Genomic DNA, 24,319 nt, shown 5'->3' on the forward strand with positions numbered 1-24,319 from the left:
CCAATGGGGTTTAGGTCTTTTTAAAATATTTCAGATTTCCAACCACTTTTATTATTTATATTATGGTGGTGCCCATCAGGTGCTATGCAAACATGAACAAGAGCAATGTGCTGATTGCAAATTATGAGCAATGTGAAATATCCTCTATTGTGCACCAGGACTACTACTACCTAGAAAATGATTTTTGCAATGATTTTTTCCCTATTTTTTTTTTAAACCATCACACACATCCAGACACTGTATCATAGTATGATGATATAGTTACATGTGGTGGGTGAGTTATATCGCACTAAAAAAACGGAGTAATTTCTTTGATGCAAAGTCTCAGGTTTCAGTGTTAAAATGGTTTAACATATCATTAACGTTTATTTCTGTTTTCAAACCGTGGACATGATAATGCATAAAACCCACACTTGACAGAACTGAAAATCAGCAGGAGAAAATGGCCTTGCTGAGCTAATTTACTCTGCGGTTTTACTTGTGGTATTTATATGATACTTTGACTTTATTGCTGCATTTCACAAATGATCTTTTTAGTGGTGATATAGGATTATGCTATGTCCATTGCAATGGCTATTGTCCTCTACTGGCCTATGACAGAGCAAAAAAAAAACTTGGTTAGATGCCACAAAGTAAGTGGCAATGCCTTAACCATATGCGTGTTGTAAAGGTCACTAGGACCTCTTCCATCCTTATCAAGGGGAGTGCTAACCTTCTCTCCTTTCATACAACACAAGAACTGAACACAGGCCCTAAGTTTTTAAAGAGCTCGAATGTTAAAAATTTATAAGTTATGGTGATTGCAGAAATACAGTCTAAAAGCAGTTACATAGCATGAAGAATAAAATAGTAATATTTTAGGTGATTCAAAAAACTAATATGTATTGACTAACCTGGGATTGTCCTTTGGTAATATGATTCAGAAGCCAAATAATTCAATAAAGCGACTAAAACTAGGCTGTTCCTGGTCTCTCTTTCTCTAATATATTCATCGCTTTTAGCCAATCAGAATACAGGAGTCAGATAATTCGGATAAAGAGGGGGTGCTGAACTTTAGCTCCTAAAAATACGATAGGATCCCGCTTTCGGCTGTGAAGCTCCTCCCATGGGGCTACTTGTTGGACGGGCCTGAAAAAGCCCCTCGCACGCCAACAACCCGTAACATACTAGCCGAATCAGCAGTCTCCAAACAGCAAATACATTTACTGGCCATTTTGAATGTGGCAGCTCCAGTTCACAGCCCTTATCCGCCTCACCCACGATGGCGGCCGCAGCGAGGCGGGGCAGAGCCTGAGTTGCAGGTTCGAATCCCAACTGGGACAAAAAGTTCATTGTTTTACAAACACTTCTTTTTTTTTTTTTTTTTTTTTTTAAATAAAAGCCCCACAGCAGCACAGGAGCTCTGTGGAAGCGTCTCTCTTTCACCAACAGAAGCTAGGGTGACTCAAGTGTGAAAAATCGGGCCAGGCGGTTGGAGGTAATAGGCGCCTATAGAAGAAAAAGCCCCAACTATTGGGACTATCCCTATAAAATAGGGATAGCTGGTCGCGCGAACAGAAGCTGGTCCAAGAAAAGCGATTAACTCCCTCGCTTTGTCTCTCTAAAAACTTTTTAGAATGTTTACGCTTTTTTCTATTTAATTATTATATTTTCAATGTTGGTTTTTGTTTTTAAGAAAACATGTAAAAACCCACATTTTTACTGTAGTTGTTTTTTCATTTCAGGACTTTAGGCAAGGCTGGCAATTTAGCATTCTCGGGACCCCAAAGGGACAGAGAGCGGTGGCACAATGGGGCTTCAAGGACCCCCAAGGGGGCAGAGACTAGGGGTGTAGAGGACTTAGGTTTCCCTGATCCCCACCAGTAACACTGATGTCAGTGGAGTTGTTCATACTTTGCTCCAGCATGAGGGTGATTCAGTCAGGCCCATGGAGTATCTTAATCCCTGCAAACCTTCTGTGTGTCACACCTCTCTGCTCCTGAGACATTGAACTGGGGAGTTGGGGAGAGACTGGCCTGGACTGTATATTGGCATATATGAGCACAGTGCCCAAAGAATGCAGGAGGCCCTCAAGAAGTTCCTTGTATTGCATCTGCAGCGCTGGAGTAGCTGGTTGAAACCTGTGAGACACAATTATTTTAAAATTTGCATGAAAAATGATCAGCATTTTTCAACTTGCTGTATTTGAACAGCACTGAGCCAGATTCTAGGGCTGATATAATGAACTGACCCACTGTCCCTGATCCAGTGACCCCCAAACTATGGAAAAGGTCCAGTTTCCAGCTCAATGTCCCAGCTGAGATACAGCTCTGTCTTTACCAGAGTTTTCTTTAAGGCACCTTTGGGCATGTAAGGCCTTCTGTAATGAAACAAGTGCAGTGGGGTGAATGCACAGGATGGTGTCACAGACAAGGGGGATGGTGTAGTTATTAATTATTTTGCAGCTCTCTGGGTGCTCCACAGAAGGCTTAGAAAGACACAGCTCTTGTCTCAGGGAGTTTACAATCTCAATTTCAGCTGTGACTCAGGCGAGAGACCATAGAAAGGGTATAGGATGGGATGAGGATAAAAGGCATATGAGTGCGTTCCTTCTTTGCCTATGGAGACACAAATTGATATAAAAGGCATCCTGCAGCTGGGATTTTACCTGCTTGGGTGGCATTCTGTAGGTCTAAAAAGCTCGAGGCCCATGAATGAACTGTTGAGACATGGGTGTGGTTTGAGGTTTAGCATTTTGAATTCTGAATCCCATGTGAATTCTTCCTAATCTCCGTGAAATCCCCCAGAGTTTAGTTCTGTCTCCATTACAGCAGGCAGATTCTGAATGGAGCAAACCCAGAACAATTTCCTTAGTCCCAAAAACAAGGAGTGCAGAATTTTGGGGCGGGGAGTCTGTGTCCTCTCAAGGTCAGCACAAAGGACTGGGGTCAGTGCTTCTGGGTGCAAATCCTCAGCTGGTGTAAATTGTCATCATTCCATTGGCAACTTACACCATTTGAGGCTCTTCTTCCTGGTATCTATCCCTGGTTCTGCCAGGGACTCTTTTGTGTGTGACCCGAGGCAAGTACTAATCTCTTTGTGGCTCATTTCATCTGTCGGTATAACGCAGACCTCCTGGAGGTTAATTAACTAACATCTTTGAGATCCACTGGTGATAGTGCAATGTTTCATTATTTTATTTCTTCTTTTATGTTTTGAACACATCCAAATAGATTCTTTAGAAAGTTCAATGAAAAATGAGTGTCTAAGAGCAGCTGCAAATTCAGTGTTTACAATCAACAAATATTCCAGGTGCAAACAAGCAACATGCTGGTTTTTGTGCCTGCAGCATTCACAATAAACTAGCATTCCAGCTGCCCCAGACTGAGACCCATTCACTGGGGGATTTGACGGAGAAAGGGAAATTAGTGCCATGTGATAAATTATGTCTCTGGTTGAGGATGAGTTCTAAGAAGGATTTACCCGCAAAACCGTCTAATCTGTGCTCGGTTTATCCATCTTTCTGGGTATCCCAAAGGTTTAAGTGAGAACATGAATGTACCATGAACTTACTAATCAAATTCTTCTCAATCAGGGGAGGAATGCAGCTTGCTGATTCCAATTGTCCAGTGCTGATAAATCTCTGTAAATTACATCAGGGCTAATGACGTGAAGAGGGACGTTTATGCTAATCCCAAAGGTGGCATCAGCACCAAAAACACTCTCTAAAAGAATGGACTCCAAAGGAAATGAAAGCAAGAAGCCAAGGCAAATCTGCAATGGAAGCACCTCAAATTGTGACCTCATGAGCGGAGCAGCGTCACGCTTTGGTCATTGCTTGTGTAAGAAACAGGGAGATGAGGCAAATTTCCTGGCCACATTTCAAATTTCTGCTCCATAAGGTGTTAGATGCTCAGTGACAACTTAAATATCAGGACTGTTGACGCTTCCATTCCTCCTCTGAGAAGGGAGTGGAAGGGTCACTCGGATCAGCACAGTTTACTTTGAGTGACATTTCATTTTGGTGACCTAAGTGGGTGGTGTTTGGAGATGCCACCTCTTATCTTAACCCTAACTGAGAAGCAGCTATGGCCGAAGAGTCCAGCAGCAGCCCTGGGTACATGCAAGCCCCACCAAGAGAAAGCCAGGTTCCAGGAGTCCAGTTGAACCACTTGCCACCATGATCATATTAGGAATGTCTGCACCATCTACTGCAGTGGTCCCCAAACTATTTGCCTGCATGACCCCAATTCTGAGACTTATTGATTCCTGTGACCCCATAACTACATGACTAGACTCACAACTGGAGACTGAACCTCATGCGGCACCTGCATGGGCCCAAACAGAAATACGTTCTCCACAAAATGGCATCTTCCAGGCAGTGTGACCTTGCACTTATGGTGCACGCGAGGTCACGCTACGCTGAGGGTGCCTTTTTGTAGAGCGGGTCTGGATGTGTTAGGATTTGGTTTGTATATTCGTCTGCTGAGGGTGCAGCCCAACTTGGGGGCATGGTGCATGATTTGGGAACTGCTGATCTTCTGTGAGAGACGTCTCTTTCTGGTGATTCACATGGGTGGAGTTTTTTTATGAGGAGGAGCTTATGAGCTTTAAAAGACTGCAAGTGGTCAAGACTTTGTGCCCCTGGAAGTGTCAATCTTTGGTGAGCTATAAGACCAATGTGTCAAGGTGTGAGTTCAGTCCTGTCTGAAAGAGAAGGGTCTTGCCTATTGAATCAGTGGCCTGGTTTTCCACGGCACCTTGGGATTTCCAGGTTGGGAGCCTCTCATCCAGGGCCGGCTCCAGGCACCGGCCCAGCAAGCAGGTGCTTGTGGTGGCCACGGGGAAGGGGCGGCACCTCCAGCTCTTCGGCGGTGGGTTCCTCATTCCCTCTTGGAGCGAAGGACCTGCCGCCGAAGACTGAAGCGGCAGTGGTAGAGCTCCCGCAGATCATGATTGCAGCTTTTTTGGGGGGGGGCAGCAAAAACCTTGGAGCCGGCCCTGCTCTCATCCAAAATACCTGGCCTACCTTATGAAACTGGACAAGTTCATGGAAGTAGATGGTTTGGTTGAAGGTTGGTGCACATTTACACTAGCTGAATATCTGGCTCTAAATCGATGTCTCTCCATCAGCTCAACAGGGTTATGCTGATTTGTGTCAGCTGACACCAGATCTTTCATACAATTGGTCTCTCAACTCTGAAACCAATGTAGTTCATTGAAGATTAAAAGTTAGCTTCCTTTGCTTGTTGAATCCTAGGATTTATGGCTGAATGTCATTAATCCCAAGTATGCACTTGATCTCCTCCTGCAGGCTTTTGGTCTTCACTACGTTAGACATTTGTTACACTCACATTGTTCCGAGGCAAGATGCTGGGGTGTATGTGTGTGTATGTATGTATGATGATTTCAATAAATGGTCTGCATTATTTAGGCAGCTCTCCTAGGCGCTGCTTCTTTGGTTCAACATTAATTGGCCATACTGAGTGCTTGTACTTGACTTAGACAAGTATGTGTTGCCTCCAAGTGAAATATTAATGACCAAACTTGCTATTGAATAGGTCTACAGAGAGACAAGTCTCAATTTCCAGTTGCTAGTTGAGCCATACATCCTAATTAGTGGGAGATTTCCCAAGGACAAATCCGTACCATAATCATTCAGTGCTGTTGGAGAAGCAGAAGGCAAGTCATGAGCCAGCACTCCTCTTGCCAGAGAAGAATCTTTTTCCATTGATTTCAATGGAAGTGAGGAGACTAAATACTTTTGTGGATCTGCACCATACAAACTGAACATGTACTGGCTCTCTTGTGACTCACCACTGGGCTTTGAACCTGGAATTTTCAGCTTTAAAGCACTGACAACTGCCACTTGAGCTAAATGAGTAAATTCCATTATTAGGTAGCAATAGTAGGCTATAATCCTGGATGGATCAGCACTAAAGGGGGATGCGTAATACATTGACCCAGTAGGTGACATGTGATCAGAACTGGGAGATCTGGGTGCTATTCCCAATTTTGCCACTAGCTGGCTGTGTAGCCTTGGGCAAGTTACTTAACTGCTTTGTGCCTCAGTTTCCCCATCTGGAAAATGTGGATAGCTATACTGATCCTTGAAAAGCATTTTGATACCATGGAGTAAAAAGGGCTACAGCAGTGCTATGGTGTGCAGAGAAAATAGCTCAAATCCAGCCCATTTCTCCTACCCCATTGGAAGTTTTATTCATGTGAAGTGGCACCCTAGGCACAGTGTGGAATGAAAGTGACAATGATCAAGGCTTTTATTTCTCTGCTTATGTTTCCCTTCTCCCCAATCCCTTTACACATGGAGAGATTTCTTCAAGCAGCCAGCACCTCACTCTCCTATTTGTTCCTTGTGACCCCAGCAGCATGAGTCAGACACTGGGTGAGAGGGTGTGACCCAGAGAAACTGCTTTCCCTGGTGCAGCTAACGAGAGGTTGATGTCCACGCTAGTTAAGCTGCTTATTTTGCCGTTTAAATTTTTTTAATCCCATACATTCGGTTGTTCTCTCTTCTCAGTAAGCATTAGCTCTTTAAATCCAATTAGCTACATTTAGAGCTTGGGCTTTGGAGGTGGGGGAGCTGGTGAGACTCGGGACACCACCGATTAGATGGCCAAGAACTTTGAGGGTATGGCAGGCTGAGAGCAGTGGCAATGGGGCTCTGATCTAGCCGTTGTGTCCCTGCTGCAGGGCATTGCCACCAGCAGTTGCAAATTCTGAATCCAGTCCGGCCAGCAAATCATTGACAAGAGTATATCTCTTATCCTTGCTCTCAGTGCTCTAGGAGGCTGCATCTCAGGCTCCACTTCCACTCTGAGCCCTGTGCCCTAGTCCTCCCAGTGAGCCTGCGTCTGATCTCACATAAGCTGGTGCAAATCAGCAAGAATTCCATTCATGTCAATGGGCCTGATTCGGATGTTACTGATACAAATCACGAGTAACTCAGGCCTTGATTCATGTACCGTGCAGGGGTGGCTCTAGGCCCCAGCACACCAAGCGCGTGCTTGGGGCGGCAAGCCACTGAGGGTGCTCTTCCGGTCGCTGCGAGGGCGGCAGGCAGGCTGCATTCGGCGGCTTGCCTGCGGAGGGCCGAAGGCAGCTTGCCTGCCGTGCTTGGGGTGGCAAAATGCCTAGAGCCGCCCCAGTACAATATGCTGTGTAATAACATGAAAGGAGTTTACGTTTGTGAAACTAAACTGACTCTTCATTAAGAGGGTTATTTACAGAGATCTGCAACCGCAGCGAGCATGCCAGTCGTGCACACAGACTGACTTCCTGATGCCTCCTCCAAATGCTTCTCTCCTGCTACCTTGTTCCTCCCTCCAAGTTCCATGCTGGTTGCTACAGGCCTGATTCTGATCTCACTGATATTGGTGCAAATCAGCAATAACTGAAGTGTCACCAGTGGGCCTGATTCTGATCTCATGCTGGTGTAAATCAGCAATATCTCAATTGAGGTCAATGGAGACTCACAATAGTCTGAAATCAGCATTTGTCTCTTCTCCTACTTTGTGCCCTTTTATTTGTTAACGCATCCACTGTGCCTTGCTTGTGCAACTGTCTTCTTCTTCCTCATACCACTTGTTAAAACTTGGGTCTCTTGGCTATCACTTTTCCACCGCTGATCTCTCCTCTGGTGCTGTGTGCTCCCTGTACCAAGATATTTTTAGGCTAGCGATTGCCCAGCAGCTGTGAATTGGCTGCTCAGGAATGCAGCTGCTGGAAGGTTTCATTTAGAGCTGGTTGGAAAATTTGTGTCCAGTTTTCCATCACAATACACAGTTTCAATGAAAACCAAAATCTTTCATGAAATCATGTCAATTTCAATTGAAATCGGATTTTGAAAAATATTTTGAAAAAAGTTTTGAAACTTCATCCAAAAAATGCCAAAATGAGATGTTTTGGTGAAGTTTAGATCTTTTATGTTTTGAAAGGACTTTTCCTTCCAATTTTTTAAATATAAAAAAATAAAAAGGGTAAGAATAAAAGTTTTATTTTAACAAAATAAACCATTTTGACTGATCTGAAATGATTTTTCAGGGGTGGTGGTGGGGGGGGAGAATTTAATTTAACAAAAATGTTCAAAATTTTGCATTTTTGTCCTCATTTGGAGCCATCTCTCCCAAATCTTTGCCATTTTTCACAGGTCTGAAATTCTGTTTTCTGACCAGCTAGAGTTTAATAGTAGCACCAATGGAAACGCTAGTACAGACAGGGCTGGGTTTGCTTCCATGATTTTTAAGACTAGTGCAGCCGAATTGTGGGTAGAGCCAGTGGGAAGTTTTTTATGTTGCTTGTGGGATAAGCCAGGGAGTTGCAAAAGGAGTTTCTTTGTGTGTGTATTTTTGGGATGGGTGGGGGGTGCGTGTGTGTGCGGGGGAGGAAGGTTGGACACGTTGCAAGACATCAGGAAAAAAATCTGGGAGTGGAATAAAACACAGGGTAAAAGGCTGAACACAGAGGTCTGAGGATGGATTTGCCAATGTCATGTGTGGCTGCTGGTTTTTGTTCTTAGTGTTGTTATGTGCATTATAGTAGCTTCTACAGATGCCAGCTGAAATCAGTGTCCCACTGCAGTAGGGCCGGTACACGCACATAGTGAAATGTACACACAGTCGTTGCTCCCAAGGAGTATACAATCTACCAGCCACAGGGCCGGAGGAAGCAAATATCCCCATTTTACAAACACGCGGCTGGGGCAGAGGGGGATGAAGTGTCCTACTTAAGGTGACACAGAGAGTCAAAAACCCAGATCTCAGCCCAGTGATTCAGTTTCTCTTCCACTCTTTGTCCCTGTAACAAGGTCCTCTGCCCGCCCGTCTTCCTGGGGCCTACTGGCTGCCCCAATAAATCTCAGAGAGGCTTCTAGTTCTACAGCACCCGTGGCTTTATTTACAACCTGTTCTCCACCACCAATGTTATGCTATGTACAGAGCTTGCAGGCCTGACCATCTCCTCTCCTACAGAGTCTGCCCTCAGGCTGGAGACTGACCTTCCCCTGGCCATTCCCCCGCTCTTGTGGCTGCCAGCCAGTCTTTATAGCCCTTGAATCCTCAGGCCGCAGGTGCAGCCAGTTCTAAAGGCCAGGCACCAGGCTTCTCCCCAGCCCTAATCTGTTGTCCCTGATTGGGGCTGGCTAAGCAGGGGCTAATTAGGTGCCTTTTCACCAGCACCCTGCTACAGTCCCTGATAAACAGGACGCTGTGTGGGTATTACTTGAAATTCACCCCTAGAGCAAAGGACCCAGTGCAAGCAGGATGTGTATGCCGCATAGGCGTTCTGTTCATGGGGTGAATTTCACTCAAGATACAAAACTAGACTAGGAAGTGTTATCCTGAGTCATGCATTTCTCTCCCGCTGAAGAAAATGATTCCTTCTAAAAAGCCCATCTCTGCAGATGACAGAGTAATTAGTGATTCCGCAGTGATGTTGGACATGTTCCTAGGACATCTCAGTATTGCAAAAGGAAAGCTCAGCCTCCTTCTGTAAGACATTAAACTTTGTGACTAATACACTGAACAAGGCCTCCAATCCTGCAAGGAGCATTATGCAGGCAGTGCCCTGTGCCCACGCAGAACCACTCTGAAGTCCAGGGGGCAAAGGAGCTGGCTGAGATGCAGGTCATTCCAGGATTGGGGCCCAAGTCTGTTTTTCAAGCACTCCAACCCTGGGGAGAGGGGATGTTGGGTCCAGAGGATGATTCATCATGTTATAAAGAAAGGGAGCAGTTGTAAAATTCAGATCTAGGTTTTGGCTGAGATTTTCAAAGCAGCGTAATGTATTTAGATGCCCAAATCCCATTAAAACTAATGGGAATTGAGCATCCAAAGCTCTCTGAATTGCACATCCAAATTCCTTGGTGTATAGAAAATAAGCACTTGTACTGAGAGTCTATGTGGCCTGGTGGCTACTGCATAGCAGTGGAACCTAGATTCTGTCCTTGGCTTTACCTCTGGCCTGTTGGGGATGCCCATGGCCAAGTCACTTTCCCTCTTTCTGCCTCAGTTTCCCCATCTGTAAAAGGGGAGATAATGGTACTGAGTCCTTTTGTTAAGTGCTTTGAGATGTATGGATGAAAAGTGCTTTATAAGCGCTAGGTATTATTACCTTACAACGCACCTGTGAGGTAGGGCAGGGCTGTTATCCACATAGGAAATTGAGGCAGAGAGAGACTCCATGACTTCATCAAGGTCACACGGGAAATCTAACAGAGCAGAGAACCAAACCCTTGTCTTCTAAGCCAGTGTCTTAATCACTGGACCATCGTCCCTCCCTAATGCTGGGGCAAGACACCGTTCAGGTCGGGGATTTTACTTCAGGCTTCTCTCTAGTTTAAAAAAGAAACAGTTTTTTTTTAAATAAATGATAAAAAATTTGTAAACCATTTCTGCCTGCATCCAATTTTGCTCTAACACCATCACCCCACCGGGGGGGTATTTTTTGTTCAAAAATCTTAATTTGGGATTTAAAATCAGTCCATTTCTCTTTAATAAAAATATTCTTGGCCTCTTTAAATAGCACAGGATGTCACACAAAGTCAGTTCAACCAGATGAAAACGCTCAAAGAGGAAAAAGAAAAAAAGGGGGAAAAAACCCCCAACCCTTCTGTCTAATCCAACTGAATTAGAGGATTTCCAAGTGGATTTAGAACTAAATCTTGATTAGGAAGAATTTCTCTCCAAGAGCTGCTGTGTGATAGTATTAATGGGTAACGATCATGGATAGAGGAAATAGGACAGAAATAACTGAGGGTTACACATACACGCACACGCAAACACACACACATATGCATCTGTTTGTGAAGCAAAAAAATCAGGGGAATCTCTCAGGAGGAAAACAAAAAAAACCCAACACCGCAGTGATTGAGAGACTTAGGGGACGGCTGCAAGAAAATCTTATACGTACGAGCTGCCTTTTTCTGTCTGTTTCATGATGTGATTCTAAAGAAGGCTTCCATGGTTCTGCGTTAATAACAAGATGATTTTCAAGTAGCGCAGAATGATGCACATGCCTGGAGAACGTAGCGGGCATGCCAAGGGCCAGGAATGGCTGCAAGGGTTAGATGGTCTGTTCTGTCTACACTTTGCACACGCACATTTGATTTGTTTTGTTTTTAACTTAGTGTGGATCCCTGGAACTGATCCCCATGCTGTTAAGACACGGGCTTGGTGCTGCATACAGGATCCTCTTACTGATGACTGTGGCTTTCGTTCTTCCAGTGGGTAAGTGCTTCCAATCTACAAGGTTATAAATGTGCCAGCTGGTTGTTTGAAGTTATTTTTTTAACCTCCTAGCCACTAAAATGTGATTTATTTTTGGAGGACATTTAAGGGCATTTCCACCCAGGGTCTACCTAGTCATTGCTGAGTCATGGTGATTTCAGAAATTGAATGGATAGAATTATATATTGTATAAAAAGAGGGGTACAGATAAAAGACGAGCATGGATCTAGCATGAGTCAGGAGTCTTGGGTTCTGTTCCTGACCCTCTTCACTGGGTGGCCTTGGGAAAAGCTCCTTTGCGGCTTTATTTCAGTGAAATGCTTTGAGATCTGAAGCTGAGAGGACTTACAGAAGGGCTAAGTATTATTATTTGGAGGTGCGTGAGTGGGATGTGGAAGCGGTGTCAGGTCTCTAGCACTGGAGGGCTGCACAGAGAGCAGTGGAACAATGGGAAATCCAATGCTGCTATAGTCAAGGAGTTGCTGACTTCTGTTGCTCTGCTCATTGAGTGCAATACAGGGATCAGATGCTGTGTCTGTCTTAAAATTCCCATGATAACTGCATGAAAATCCTTACTGCTCCTTTCTGTCCATGACCACAGTTTTTTAGAGACTTGAGATGGCTTGATTTTCACGCAGGCTTAGACTACAGGCAATTCTCAGAGGACACAACTAAATCCAGCTGGGAAAACGAGTGCTATCCTTGTACCGTAAGGGGGCTTGGAACACTGGGTGGGACTCACTGTCCCAGAGGTCACACACAATTGCTTTTCCATCCTGCCCCCTCTGATATTTCATTGTCAGTTTGCCACTCTGCTAGACACCAGGGATTAACAAAGGGAAGACGTGAATAGAAAAAAATAAGCATCCAAATGACAATGATATATGTGCAAATGAAGGCGAAATTATTTTTCTTGGCTCTTCAGAGAGCATAGTCTAGATTTCTGTTTGCTTAATGCTATCTTCTCGGAGTATGTATTTGTGGAATCTGTTTCACAGGGAGAGTTATTTGACTAGAGAGAGGGAGAGACTTTCAGTATGTGGGAGGGTGTATATATTGTCTCTGCTACTTGGAAACAGCATCTGATTAACAACATTTTCATCCCACCCACAGAGTAGTGATGTCAGCCTAGTGAGAAATAACAGATTAGAGTGTAAGTCTGCCCTGATAAGTTACCGGGGCGCCTTGTCTAGCCCGTGTGCGTTCGGCATCAGAGATGCTGACTTTAATGGCTAAAATAAGTTTGTGCCACTTTTTAGTCCTGTTAGCCCTGCACAGCTGATGGACAAGAGCTGGGCCGCATTCCCTCTTATGCATCATCAACAGAACGGTTCTGTGAGCTCCAGCTCCGGGACTGATGAGTTACCTAGCAATGGGGCACCACAGGAGTAATTCAGGCTCCACAAGTGTCGCTAAGGGCAGAAGTAGGCTTGTGGAATCCTTTTCTCTGATGATGATGTATGAAAAGGAAACAAACCAGTTTGGCTTTCAGCTCACAGGTTGTGTTTGCAGGGCTGGGATGTAGGAAAAAACCCATTTTGACTTGCATGCTGAGCATGTTTGATCTGTGAAACACAATTTGAACGCAACTCAAAACATGGGAATAAATGCAGACCCCCCTGGGGCCATTTTTGCACCACTTTTCACAACAGAAACTCTTTTTAAAGTGAGATGGATGCACAATATCCTAGCCTTGGACTGAATGCTTTGTATTTAATTTTCCAGTTACCTGATGCATTTGTTGGCCTATGTAATAATGATCACAATAATAACCAAACACATTCTGTGATACATACAGAGATATCCCCTAAAGTCACCAATATCCATATCATCAAAGGTACTTAGGCTCTTAAGACTCATGAGAGTTAGGTACCTAAATAACGTTGAGGATCTGAGCCTAAATGTTGACTCAGAGAGGTCTGTGGCAGTAAGATTTCTTTTATTGCTTACAAAACTGCTTCTAATTATGCTCACTCAGGCTTGGTGCCTGCTCTCTCTCATAGCTCTGGTTTTACAGTGACCTCTAGTGGGAAAAAGGAGGTATTCTTATAATAGTATGAGGCTATTCCTGGGGCCCATTGGCTGCACAAATGTAAGAGAGTTGACTTTGTGATTCACAGCTTAAAGCAGCTCGGCAAGGTAACTGGCAACACAAACATTTTATTGAAGGATGTTTAAGAAGAACTGAAGTAAGTATTTGCCCTTGGAAGAATCTAGTCATGTTTCCAATGGTCTTGTTTAGCTTCTGGTCTACAGTGCTACGGCTGCAATATTATCGTTGGCACAAAGTACGTTGACATGGGCTGCTCCAACCCAGAAGTGATTACCTGTTCCCATTCTCACCAGGGCTTCAAACACCGGTTCTGCATTAAAACGGAAAGCGGTAAGTCTGCCTGCATTTCACTTGTCCGGGGGGGTTCTCTGATCGGCAGTGCTGTTGTGCAAAAGCAAAAGTGAATCAGTTTATTTTTGCTGGTACCAGACTATGACGTTGTTTTGATACAGCCCTATGGGGGCAGCGTGTGTCCTGTAATTCAGCCTGCAAGCCAGAGCATAACAACCAAAGGGTGTTGAGATGGGTCCTGATCCACATCCATTTGAAGACAGTGGAGACGCTTCCATTGACTGCACTGGGCCTTGGATCAGGCCCTTGAAGTTGGTATGAGAAGCAAAAGTCATCAAGCCATTCTCAGCTGGGTAATGAAGTCCCCAGACCATTGCAAAGAGCCAGGTCTCGACTTGCAGAGACCATCTTTAATTGGGTATGATATTGAATAGATCTGTTTACATTTCCAAAGTGCAGCTCAGGACCCTGTTTGTGTGGCTTTGGACAGAGTGACACAGAACACATTTCCTGACCCTCAAAATAGCGTGTGTCCACACTCAGAAGCCTGCAAGTCCCACAGGAGTGAGGCAGCTCTTGAGAATTTTGTAGAACTAGCAGATTTTGCTGTTGCTCGGCATGGTGTCAGCCAGGTGAATTCACTGCAGTGAGAGTAGGGTACAAGCAGAGTAAGCAAGACCAGAATCAGGGGACCACCCTCTCTGAGGTTCACCCACCACTGATTATATTGCACTGTGTTTTACTTTGTTTGGACCACCCATGTCCCTCTGCCCTGACGAAATATTCTCTCTGCTCTGTGCTTGCTCTGCAGTGGTGCTGGGAATCCTGCTGACTAGTGGTTGTGCCACGTCCCGTCACTGCCAACAGCAGGAGCTGCCGGGTGTGCGGATCCATTGCTGTGACACGGATCTGTGCAATGGCTCCCCGAGATCTACCCTCCCACATTATACCCTGGCCAGCTGCTGCCTCCTGGTGTCCTCACTCATTATGGCCTTCTTTCTCCTCTGAGATCCAAGGGCTAGCTATCTACTGAGCATGGGCCAACGGGGAGAAGGCATCTGCTGACTGGCACAAACACTTTACTGTTCTAACAAGTTAGATTTGAAAGAAAACTCATGTTCTTTTTCTCTTCTCTCTCAATAAAGACACCAAGCAAACTGACCCAGCAAGGCCCCAGGTTTAATCACACATCTGAAGGTAGGATACACCACACTAGCATAGGGCTTTTGTTGTTCCTCCATTGTCGCAGGCAGCTGGGAGGGAAACCCTGTAGGTGGGGTTGTGTGTAATCCACTGGTCAGTGTATTATGTGTCTGCCACTGGGCCTGACCCACAGAGGAGGAGAGTCAGTTACAACAGTTGGCTCTAGAGCAGCAGCCTGTTCCTATAACTCTGGTGGTCCCTGGTTCAATTCCTGCTCTTAGCCAAGATGATGGCCATTGGCTGGGCAAAGGATACGTGCCACAGCATATTTGCTTTTCCTCTTCAGAAGTTCCCCTAGGAACGCTCTTCTCCGCAGCTGAAGAGTGAGGTGAGCCGCTCTTTATAGCATGCAGGACTTCAGTGGGTAGGTTAATGGTGTTCTCGTTAGCCTCGAGCAGCCCCTGTTCTGGTCACTCAGTGAACAGAAAACTGCTTATCCAGTGGCCACTATATCTCCCTTCTACTACTCTGCTGTTCCCAACTGGCCTGGATCTATCACATAATACATCTATTGTCTTTAGAGTGATTTTGATCACCAAGGATCTTCTCTGAAGGGATTTGTTAGGTGGGAGATATCCCTCACTACTTAGTAATTGGCGGTGGAATATGATACTGGCATATCTAGGGCTGCCACAGGGACATTGGGCCAAAAGGAAAATTCCTGGGGCCATAAGATTCTATATGGACCATGTCACTGGGGTGCTGGTGGGAGTATGGAGCCACCATGCCATTGGCTCTGGCCTCCCCAGGCCTGGGGAGCTGCTGGTTTTGGGGGAATATCCTTGTTCTTCCGAAGGGGAGGTCATCCGCCAGAGAGGAGAATTCCTAGCGTATTTTGCATGGGCTTCCTGGGTGGAGGGAAGGCTTCACTGCAGAGATAGCTTGGGTTACCTCCACTTGACCTACTGCTCTGGAGTTAGCCTGGCTCAAGTGAGAGCAGCCACTCTGCAAAGTGACCCTCAAGCTGCTGTCTCCACACGGACGCTGCACTCCTTCCTTTGCACCACTGGGACTTCCAGGAGCACCTCTCATGTCCCTAGTGCTGCCTTACGCTGAGCTGCACTATGAATTCTTTCCCAGGGAATTGTGGGAGGGCTGGGCTTGCCTTTCTGGGCACATGGGGTGGGGGGAATCATGGGAAGGCCTTGGAGGACATGGGGCACTGGAGTAGCCATATAGGGGACGGTGGATTCCGTAGGCCAGAGGTTGGCAACCTTTCAGAAGTGATGTGGCGAGTCTTCGTTTAGTCTCTCTGATCTAAGATTTCGCGTGCTAGTCATACATTTTAATGTTTTTTAGAAGGTCTCTTTCTAGAAGTCTATAATATACAACAAAACTATTGTTATATGTAAATTAAATAAGATTTTTAAAATGTTTAAGAAGCTTCATTTAAAGGAGAGCCAAGCCCAGCCAACCCCACAGCATAGGAGGCAGTGCAGGAGGGACACAAGGAGCATGAAGCCACAGTGAGCCCCTGAGGCCTCATACTTGGGCTGTTTCTTCTGGCCCATTGCCTTGTCAGAGGGTGTTTGAGCAGCCATGGGTAGGTACCAACAGCTAGAGCTTGGGCCTGTTGTTGAGGGGTTCATTGAATTGTCCTCCTGTCATCTAGCCAAAGTAGCTGCCTTGTGCTTGAGGACTGCTCTTCCTGCTACTGCACACGCCCTGCCAGCAAGGGCCTGCTTCTTCTCTCAGCCCCGCACACTCCACGGCTCACGACTCGCCAGATCCCAGGGCTCCTTCCATGGCTGCTGACTGATGACCTTCAGAGTCGCTCCCGAGAGGGGCAGCAAGCCTGTGTCCTGATTCCTTACATGACGGTATTGCTAAGGCACTTCCTCCCCGGTACTAGCCCTTTGCTCTCCCTGAGCCAGCGCCGAGGGCGAGTGGGGGTTTCTGACACTGGAGATTTCTCGGTCCTGTTGGATTGTGGGGATTACTGAAGCGGTGCTATAGAGCCTGGGGCTTGGAGTTCCCAGTGAAGCAAGGCGCTGAGTTCCAGGATCAAGGCCTGAGGCCCTGCAAAGAGAAACCTCTGCATTCACCCAGCCCTGGTCATATTAAACAAGAGGCCTACATAGGACCCCGTTTTCCAGGCTCCTTGCAAAGCTTGTTCTGCCTGACCCAGCTGCTCCTCAGTGCTTGGCCATGAACTCCTGAAGCTCCATGTGGAAGGTTGCCCTGCAACTTGGTTTGTGGCAACCCAGGCTGTATAAATGAAGCTTCACGGTGGGATGAGGGGATAGTGCAGCCTGAGGCTAGGGGGCAAACAGGCAGCTGTGAGTAGATGGGTCCCAGTGGGGGATGGGTCCCAGTGGGGGATGGGTCACATAGGGCAGGCCCTGATAATACCAGAGCACTGGCAAGAACAATACCTTCCTATCTTGCTTCATTTCTGTCCCCTAACGGTGCCTTACAGAAGGTACAGTCCCACACGCCTGAATGAGCTGCTCTGCCAGTGCCTGGCACTTAGATATCCTGCCCTGGGCTTTCCCCGGGTGCTCGTGAAGTGCTTGGAGAGCTTCTGAGGCAAAGCACTGTCCGAGCTCGATATTACTATAAATTATTATTGTTATTCAATGCTGGCAGGCTCCATCTGAACCCTGCTACCACTCTCACGTACCACTTCTACCAAGGGCCATTTTAGCCCCAGGAACCAGCACACCAACACATCCGGCTCTTTGGTCTAAGAGCTCCTTCATTGTCACCTGGAATTTCTGCCAAGGATGCAGTGGGTATCAGATGAGAATTTTAGCCACTGGCATTTGAACACATCTCTTCTAGCTCAGCCAGTTCTTTCCACCAGAGGGCACCCTTGGATCTCCAAGAGTCTCCCCAATCCCAATATGAGCTGAAAAACTCACCCCTACCCCACCAAATAAATAAATAAAAGTTAATAAGAAACAGGAGTAGCTTAAAGAAACATGAAGCCTGTAACATCAGCTTCTCCAGCATCAGTGACTGGCTCACAGACCCACTGAGAGCTGTATTTTCAAACAGATCCATTAAAGGAACCTCCCCTGTCATTCCTATAATCCCTTGTGAGGTTTTCTTGCTTTATGGCTGAACTCTCCAACCAATCCTCACTCCATGGAGATGCAGATCAAAAATGTCCCATCAAAGCAGAAGTAGGGCCCAGGAGATTTTCCCAAGAGCAGCCCTGTGGAAGGCCACAATCACGCAAAGATGGCTGAATGGGGTCTGGCTCGGTGCTTTTATGGCCTCCATCTCCATTACTATATCTTCCTCATCTGTAATATATGGCTTTCCTTATTAATAGATCTATACTCACAGCACCTCTCAGAGGGAAGTACTGCTCCCATTTTACAGATTGGGAAACTGAGGCACAGAGAGACAGTGTTCAAAAGAGCTATCAGAAACAGAAAAATGTTGACCAGTCCCCAAAATGCTGGTGGGTTGGCGTTCAGGCAAAAACATTTTCCCTTTTTAGATTTTAAGGTTTTGGGGTTTTTTTTGACAACCCCTCCCTCAAATTAAGAAAAATGTGAATGAAGACAAACATTTCAATTTTTCTTGAAAATTTCACAGGCACAAAAATCATTTACTAAGCTGCAGTAATCATTAGGATCACCATCGATCATTTATTTGTGTAGGTAAGTACCATGCTATACTTTTGCAGTGAAAATTTGGTGGTTTCACTCAGGTTTGCCCTGAAACCACATAAAGGGCTTGCATCTGGATTCTCTTTGAGGAGTTTTTGAGTGTTGTTCTGGCAGTTGTTGCTGATGCCAAATCATAATGAGTCTCCAGACCTCCCATGAACCAAACCGAGGTTCTTCTGCTTCTTGTCGAGGTGGTACTTGAGTAGCATCTGTTTTTTCCATCGTGCTTTGCATGCTCCTCCAGGTGGCACTACTGCTTACCCAATTTTGCCCCCCTTCCCCAGCTGGAGTCATCCATCTTGCAATGTGTAAGAGGCCTGCTGCAGTTAAGTAGGCTGAAGTGCGCCTGAACTCTTTAACCTTTGCCCTAAGATTGCTCCTTTTGCCCCAGGGGAGCAGATCAGCTCCACTGCACTCTCAAAACAGCGGCAGCTCCTTAGCTGACATTTCTTTCTCCTGCTGGATTATATTAGCACCCGGAGGTTGAAAATGCTACTCTGGAGTGTCGGGAGGGATTTGATTTATACTGGAAAGCAGTTGCAATCTATCGTTCCGTGCACACACACAACTGTGGGAACTGACTCAAGGAAGCAAGATGGAGAGAGCTAAATCCGGATAACCTGGACTAATGGTGACTGAAGGGGGCTGGGATAATTGCGGGCAAAGCTTTGAACACCCAGGAGGACCAATAAGTATTTAAGACATTCCGAGGGGATTTAACGGGGCAACAATGGGAAGAAATTGAGACCAGGAAACTTAGGCTACAGGATGGCTAGTGCTGACTTACATACAGTAGGTGAGTTTCTGATCGCAACTGTTGTTGGCCAATCACTTAGCTTTGCTGGGGCAAACTTCTAGCATCAGCAGGGTAGGCTGCTAGTGAGCCAGTGTTTGCAGAGGTACAGCCCACCCCAGTTTCTAGAAGGGATGATCTACACCAGACTGGTTTCACCTGCCTGCACTGAAGGGTTCACCTGCCTGCACTAAGGGGTTCACCTGCCTGCAGCTAGAGAGTAATGAAGATTAATCTCCAGGGTAGACAAGGCCTGGAATAATCCTGAGGCATTAAAATGGAGTAAACTAGCCTGAGCAAAGCTCTAGGGAGAAATCCTGGCTCCATGACATCAACGGGAGTTTTGCTCTGATGTCAGCAGAGGCAGAATTTTACCCCCGGAGGGAAAGAATCCTACACTAGCTGGGACAGGGGGGTCAGTGCAAGACAGTCAAGTTAGGTGTTTGCTCTCTTTGATGACTATGTGTAAGCCCAGCAGCTTGGTTCCCCACCCGTTTGTTGCCTCCAAGTAGGAGGATTGCAAAGCCTTTTGCATGAAGCTACGCCTGCAGCCTGTCGCAAATGGGAGCTCACGCGCAAGGCTGCAGCCAATCCCTTATGTCCACTGCTTCCACACGGGCCCTGGCTGCCCGTGGATTTCCGAGAGACGACGAAGGAGTTTGTTTTGAGCCAGCCTGGATCTTCATGAGGCCTTTTCACAGACTCCACATTCTACGGCCTTGTTATTTCCCCAGCTTTCAACCCCCAACCTGCTTAGTTTATATGAGATCTGACAAAATCGCAGTGTGTGTTGGTTTGGCTGCAGGCTACCTGCCCTCGCTTACCTAATGTGTATGTGAATATCACAGGCTAGAGAGAGCGGGAGATGAAAATATGGATTGAGTGGATCCTAAAGGAAGGCTGATTGGCCGTTAGCAGGTTTGACACACTTGCACCTAGACTTTCTGCTGGAGCTTAGGTTGAAATCCCAGCAGTGTCCTTTTTGGCCTTCTTACACTAAGAGGTGGATTTCCACAGTTTGCCATGTGTTGATCTTTTGGATAAGCCCTTGAAAATGAGGCTGTCTCTACTCTGCATGGGAATTAAACCCTCCTGCCTCGCTCTCCCTCTCCTGCCCTTACTTTTTTAACTTAAAAGCTGGGATTTGCCCCGGTCTCCTTATCTAAAATTTCTTCTCCCTCCATTGTTCAGGGGTACGATTGGTGGTTTCTCTCTTGTACTCCCAGAGGTGGCTGCATTTCAGTAGTTCCATTGTACATTTGTATAATACTTTCAGATGAAACACCCGACTGAACTTCAAGATACTATTTTACACACAGACACATTGACACGCACACAGGGCAGCTAGCACAAGCCTTTCTTGAAAAAACCGAAGCAGTTTCTGTGTCAAAAGCCCTTTTATGAAAGCCTCAGTAGCTAAAACATTGCCATTGTTTTAGCCTCTAGTGAGTGCTGGTCTTCAAATATTTCCAGCTCAAAGCAGGCTTTGACATTCTGCCCAGACCAGAGAGAGAGGGAACAAACATGAGTTCGGAAATGTTCCTACAAGACACAGCTGCTTTTTCTGTTTGGAGAACCATGCTAAGCAGCTTCTCTTCCTATGACTGCCTCCCCCTTCCCAAGTGCAGAGAAAACTCTCCCGATGCACCTTGGAAAAGCTGCTAGGTGTTTGGACTGAAGTGCACCTCCTTGTCATAGTAGATGATAGAGAACCAACCTTCAAATAGAGGAGCCGTGAGCTGCATGAACACCATTAATGCACAGAAAGTTTGCCTTACTAAGGCTTTGCTGTACTGTCTCAGGTCAGGATAATATCTGATCTCTGGGGCTGTTCTACAGGCTTGCAAAGGGTCATTCCATCCCCTCTGGCTGATGTCAGAACCTGAGATGCTGGGACATTCAGTAATTTCAGTCTCTCCTAGCACCAGTATAAAGCTGGGCTTTTAGATTGACGGTAGAATAAATGTAATGATCATCCTGCCTGGGCTGCCAGGGGAGTTTGACCACAGATCTTCACTATCAAAAGCATGAGCTTTTGCTACCTGAGCTAAAGGAATGACAACCATCAGCTGTAAGCAGTAGTAGGCTCTTATCCAGTTGCAGTTTCCCTTCACACAGCTATTGCCCCATAGTTCTAACCATCAGCACCCCTCCTGTTAGCTCCCCACCCCAATGTAATCCAGCCTTGACAGATAGCCTGGCCCCAGCTCTGGTACGTCATCTCATTGTGGACCTGCAGCTTCCTTTCTGTTTCAATCTTTTCCTCTCAGACAGGTCTGATCTTCAGGACCTTGACTATTCATTCTGCTCTCAGGCTTCACCAGAACAAAGGCTAACGCTTCCTGCTGTGGCGTTCCATGTTTGTGCTGTCTTTGTGGTGTGCACCCACTAGGAAGTAGAACACCGCACATTTTGCTTGCAACCTAGGCCATGTCTGCGCTATGGGTGCTATCATACTGTAGCGCCGTAGCGTAGAGGCTTCCTGCAATGGCAGAAATGGTTTTGATTTTCCATAGGTAATCTACCTCTACAAGCCACATCTACACTGGGGCTAGGTCAGCATAGGGGTTTTTCACACCCCTGAGTACCCTAGCTATGTCAATCTAACTTTTAACTGTAGACCGAGCCCTAATTTATAGCATGCAAACCCAAGGGGTGGAAATCTAGTACAGTAATCCACCGTGCTACTGTGCAAAGCTCTTAGCCCTGCAAATCCACAATGTGTGCCACTGCTCTTCTAATGTGTGAGAAAGATCTAGCTATGCTATGCAAGGAAAACTGATTAGAGAAGAAAGCTTATTTGGGGTCGGTTTATGAAACAGAGGCAAATTTGGGGCTAAAATACATGACTGACCTTCCAAGATCTGTCTGGGGATTGGTCCTGCTTTGAGCAGGGTGTTGGACTAGATACCTCCTGAGGTCCCTTCCAACTCTGATATTCTATGATTCAGTGAGGCACAAACACATATAAACTTGGTCCATCTGATGCTATACAGATTTGACTTCTGAATGAGCTTTTGGGTGTAAGGTGGACAGGGTTGCCAAACAGAGCACAAAACTGGGCATTTGGAGATGGGGTTTTAATGCCATCTCCATCACAGCATCTCTGTAGGTTCAGGAACAATCCACTTAGCTTCTCAGGACCTCCATTGCCACATCTGTGAAGTGAGGAGAACACCACTCAGGGCTTGTCTACACTAGGCATGGCTAAGACAGTAAAATTCCCAGTGGAGGCAGGCCCTCCCTAGCCTTTGTAAAGCACGTTGGGATTCTTGGGAGAAAGATGCAAAGTACTATAACAGATCTGAAAGCCCCTAGGAACTTCACAGCCATTATGATGCAGAACCATGACTACTAGGAACTTTATGGCCTCAGTGGGGCTAGAACTCAGCAGTGGGAGGAGGGATAGCTCAGTGGTTTGAGTATTGGCCTGCTAAACCCAGCGGTGTGAGTTCAATCCTTGAGAGGGCCACTTAAGGATCTGGGGTAAAAATCAGTACATGGTCTTGCTAGTGAAGGCAGGGGGCTGAGGCTGGACTCTTAATGACCTTTCAAGGTCTCTTCCAGTTCTAGGAGATAGGTATATCTCCAAAAATAAATAAATTATAAACTTGGTTCCAGTTGCAGAGCCTTCTACCACCTTAGCTAAAGGAGAATCTCTGTTAGCTATATAAGGCCCATGACACACAGTTGAACAGCTCTGATGCTATCAACAGAGGCACAACAGCTATTTAATTCCAGTATTTATTCGTATGTTGTAGTCCTCCAGTGGATCATCTCTGCCTCGCTCTGGCTCAGGGAGATTTCCTGAGATACTGCATGCATTGGAGAGTTCTCGTTAACATTTGCTTATCTCTGATGTTAGTGCTTAGGTTGGAGAAAGGATTCCCATTTACCCAGGAACAATAAACATTAAAATTTAATAAATGCTTGTACAACTCAAGGATAAATAAACATCACTTAAAACACAGTCACATTGCAGACATGCTGTTTAATTCATGCTCTGGAAGTGCACATTGTTTATAGCCATTCATTTCCATAGCTAGTAAAAAGCAGGGGTGACCCACTCCGAATTTCAGACAAAATAACAGATTCTCATTCTTCTTGTCTAGTTTCTCATTATGGTACGAACTTTGGGAGATTTCTTACACATACACAAATGCTTCAATTTTGGGGCCTTACCTGGAGATTCCTTAAAGGGTCCTGATATTCCGAAAGTGTTCAGAACCAGCCCTTGCAAAATCAAGCCCCATTGTTGCGTTTTTAGTTGGGCAGTCAAAAATGGAGACTCCAAAGCTCACCAGTCACCTTGGAAGATGGGGGCCATTGTTTAGAAGTAGAAGAACATGATTTTGCAGGGCAACTACACTGATTTTTCTCATTCCCCATCTTGCCTTGATTGTGCAAAAAAACGAAAGTTCTAGTGATTCAGAGATTCCAAAGCCAGAAGTGACCTAGTCTGACCCCTGTATAACATAGGCCAGAGAACTTCTCCGAACTAATTCTTAGAGCAGATTAAAAAAAAAAAAAAGGTCCTGTACAGCCAGGAGAGAGTTGGATCCAGGACAGTGCAGAGAATAGAGTTGGTCAGCTTTCTAGATTAGCCGATTGTGCCAGTTGTCATGTTTTGCTGATTCGTTTCTAATCAGGGAAGTGTTCAGGAAAAGTGGGTAATTAGCAGTTTATTCATAAATTGGCAGAATGTGGATGCACAAGTTTGCAGAATATGTGCTTGATAAGAATTCAGATAGTTTATTATTGTAGCACCTTGACATCCCAGTCCTGGACCAGGACCCCATTATGCTAGGCGTTGTATAGACAAAGAACAAAAAATATTCTCATGAACGACGATACTTGTTTGAGCATGGGTGAGCTTGTCTTTTCCTCTAAGGGTAGGCTCAGCAATTATAACACCCTACTACTTAACTCCAGCTAAAGGAGTTGCTCCTTTAGCTCAAGTAGTAGAGGCCTGTGTTTTGGGTGCTGAAAAGCCTGGGTTTAATCCCCAATCCTTTTGGGTTTGTTACAGCTGCATTGATGAGGATTCCAAGGTTAGAGAATCAGTGCCTCATCAGCTCTCTTTCCATATAAAAAGAAGGAGAGGGGACAAAGAATGGGAAAAACCCACTCATTC

The 24,319-nt window shown here is 45.8% G+C and overlaps 1 non-coding gene across 1 annotated transcript; it reads right to left on the reverse strand.

The window, feature by feature from the left end:
- Positions 1–606: 606 nt before the first annotated feature.
- LOC116817521 (U6atac minor spliceosomal RNA) lies at positions 607–734 on the reverse strand. Its single transcript, XR_004371944.1, has one exon. It is a non-coding gene; the product is annotated as a U6atac minor spliceosomal RNA (small nuclear RNA).
- Between the last annotated feature and the right edge of the window lie 23,585 nt (positions 735–24,319).

The sequence above is a fragment of the Chelonoidis abingdonii genome, chromosome 24 (assembly GCF_003597395.2).
Source record: "Chelonoidis abingdonii isolate Lonesome George chromosome 24, CheloAbing_2.0, whole genome shotgun sequence".
NCBI lineage: Eukaryota > Metazoa > Chordata > Testudines > Testudinidae > Chelonoidis > Chelonoidis abingdonii.